The sequence below is a fragment of the Chionomys nivalis genome, chromosome 21 (genome assembly GCF_950005125.1).
Source record: "Chionomys nivalis chromosome 21, mChiNiv1.1, whole genome shotgun sequence".
NCBI classification, from domain to species: domain Eukaryota; kingdom Metazoa; phylum Chordata; class Mammalia; order Rodentia; family Cricetidae; genus Chionomys; species Chionomys nivalis.
The window spans coordinates 17,879,987-17,883,430 of NC_080106.1; the positions used below are offsets into that span (position 1 = coordinate 17,879,987).

At 39.7% G+C, this 3,444-nt stretch overlaps 1 non-coding gene across 1 annotated transcript; it reads right to left on the reverse strand.

Moving 5' to 3' along the window:
• Positions 1–3,123: 3,123 nt before the first annotated feature.
• LOC130864245 (small nucleolar RNA U54) lies at positions 3,124–3,192 on the reverse strand. Its single transcript, XR_009055937.1, has one exon. It is a non-coding gene; the product is annotated as a small nucleolar RNA U54 (small nucleolar RNA).
• Between the last annotated feature and the right edge of the window lie 252 nt (positions 3,193–3,444).

Consider the following 3,444-nt stretch of genomic DNA (forward strand, 5'->3'; position numbering starts at 1 on the left):
AGAGCTCAGTGTTAGATGTCACCATTGTTGGGTCATACATGACATAGGACATTATTATGCGTCATAGTTACTCACTGACTGGCAGGGATACTAATTTGGGAAGTCTATATAACAAAAGAATTAATATCATAAGTACATCCTCTAAGACTTGGGGTACAAAGAACCATTATAATGAATAATTTTTTGGTATATAAATTTTACAATAAAGGATATGTATTCACACCAAAATACCTGGACAGTTAAGATGAATAACTCTGTGTAATAATATTTTAAATTATTTAATTTTTGACATTAAAATATAATTACAGAATTTCTCCCTTCCTTTCCTGCCTCCAAATTCTCTTATCTATTGCCACTTAGTTCTCTTTCAAACTCATGGTCTCTTTTCCATTCACTGTTGTTAATGCATGCGTGTGTGTATTGTGTACATACATACATACATACATACGTATATTCCTAAATATTTAATTACAATCTGCTCAGTCTATATAACGTTACTTGTATATGTGTTTCCAGGGCTGAACACTTGGTATTGGATAACCAATTGGTGGGCTCTTCCCTGAGGAAGACTCTTTCTTCCAGTCTCAGCATTCCGTAGTTGCCTGTAGTTCTTTGTAGGGCCGAGGCCTCCGAGGCTGCCCTCCCCCACTCCACGTTAGCATGCCTATTGATTGTCCTTGCTCGGCATCTATTTTACCAGTCATATTGGTAAAATTGTATGGGTGTGGCTTCTGACATTCCCAGGAGACACAATCATTTCGCCTTGTCTTCTGTGGTGATCCCTGGGCCTTGGGTGAGGGAGTTATATTGTAGATCTACCTCTTGGGAATGGGCTCCCCTACTCATTGTTTTGGTGGGCTGTGGTTCTTTTATTTAAGAACTTTTCCAGTGTGTAATAGATAGGCTTCTGTCAACACGCTGCTTGCTGAGCACCTACTGTGTACAAGCCACTTGCTTGGTGTTCCATACCTGACATCTAGCCATGCTGGTGAGCTTCTGTGTTTGTGCTTCATGCATCATTAATAGTCAAAGGATGATTGGTACCTGAGATGGTAACTGACTGTAGCTATCTGGATAATCTTAGACCAGACTGTTGAAAGCGCACTTATCTTTATTAAAGGAAAATAAAAATGAAGGCTTGGTTTCAAAGTTGATCAAAAAGTACCATGTAGATATAGGGATATCGATTAGTTGGCAAAGTGCTTGGCCACATCAGCCCGAACACTTCAGCTGAATCCCTAGTCCCACATCAAAAGCCCTGTCTGGTGCTGTGCTTCTGTAATCCCAGCACTAAGGGTAGGATAGGGAGAGGAGGATCCAATAAGGTGTGCTGGCCAGCCAGTCTAGACCAATCGGTGAGTTCCAAGTCCATGAAGAGGCCTGTCTCCAAAGGTAAGGTGGAAAGGCAGAGAGATACAGTTCAGCAACTGAGGATGCTTGCTGATCTTCCAGCGGACCTGAGTTCAGTTCCCAGCACTCCTATCATGTGACTCGTAACTACCTGTGACTCCAGGTCCAAGGGAGCCAATACCCTCTTTGGGCCTCTCCAGGCATCCACACTCATGTGGTACACACACACACAACACACATACACACAACACATGTAGCACCTTCTACTTTAGACGATGTCAACACTGAACTCTGAGTCACATCCAGGACAGTGTAAGGTTTCCAGCCATGCTCACAACTATTACAGTACAGTGTAATATCTGCCACATTCGTGCAGAAGCAGTCTCTAGCTGTGGTTTGAATGTGAGCGCTGGATACCAGGTTTCTCAGCAGCATGCCCCTCTCTCCAATTGTCCTAATAGATTAGATGATCTCGCTCTTCTTCTTCTTCTTCTTCTTCTTCTTCTTCTTCTTCTTCTTCTTCTTCTTCTTCTTCTTCTTCTTCTTCTTCTTCTTCTTCTTACCTTATATATCAGTTTTACTTATTGGAAAGACTGCAGTGGGATTTTCAACAACTAATTTTAAAACCTGAGGAAATATTAGCATAGTTGAGCAAGATCACCGTGAGTAGCACCAAAAACCCAGCACAGAGGGTCGAGAATGTGCTTTATATGGCCGTGTGTGTGTGTGTGTGTGTGTGTGTGTGTGTGTGTGTGAATATCTTCAAAAACAACTGTGACTTTTCCTTCATACAATTCCCTAATGGAAGAGGCCAAATCCTGTAGGAGAAACCCAGCATTCTTTATGCAGTCCCTGAAAGTGTGAGTACAACCCCAAGGCCACCTTTAAATGGCAATAATGCAACTGAAATAGATCATCCAAGGGAAGGAGACATATTATTAAGGGCAGCAGAGCCATTGACACTTGTTAGCTTGTCTCTGAACAAACACTACAGAGCGGCAAAGCTCGAAATGAATGAAATGGTATCCATTCTCCAGCTAATGAAAATGCTTTGGGCTCTGGGCCAGAGAAGAGATTTGGATCATAGATGGAGCTCTTTTTCCAGGGCCTTAAATTCAAATGACTAGAATTATTTTTAAAGTACCATCCTTCTCAGTCTTTTGGAATAAAAAAAAATGGTTTTCAATTTTAAAAGAAAAAAAACTTCATTCAACATAAAGATGGAGTGCACCATTTTTGACCAATCTCATTTGTGGGCTCAGTAACATAGTATACTCCAGTATGGAAGGGTTATATAGTGGAGGTAACACCTATAGAGCCTTCCTTGTCCCACCGTCCACATATGTATACCCTCCACAGGCATGCTCATATGCATGCACAGTACATATGTACACACATGCAAGCACACAAAGAGAGATACACTATCTTTATAATATGCATGCAAGCATACACAAAAATGCATGCATATATAAGCATGGTATATACCCATACATATATACAGAGAAACACATAGACACATGTATACATACACACACATACTGATGTTTTGTGCCTATGAAGCTTGAAAAAATATGCACATCTGACATAAAAGAGATCCATCTTCCCTCTAGACAACATATATATATTATATAATTATTATACACATAGTGTATAATAAGTTCATATAATAATATATATTACACATACTATTTTATGGATTTCTAAAACACTGCTTTTCAACCAGTCTAGAACAACTAAGACATTTTAGAATTGCTAGTTTGTATGGAATTTTTTTTCCGGCTCAGAATAGCATATAAGAAATATCACCATAGTTCAACACAGTATGCATCCTCCTCATCGCCATTGTATAGAATTGAATTGTCTAGGAACTGAAGTCAGTTGCAAGATTTAAAAATAAAAAGGCAAACCTCAATTTGTTGCTTATTTCAAGAATGTCATATCTAAATGAATAGACTTTCATTGAGACCCAAGTATTAAGAAGGAGAACATGTAGTTACTGTCTGCTCGCCTTTCTAATAAATGGGGTGGCATTGACAGGAAATAGACATTCATTGAGACACCTTTCAGCTGGGAGAAAGCCCTCTTCTAAATGAG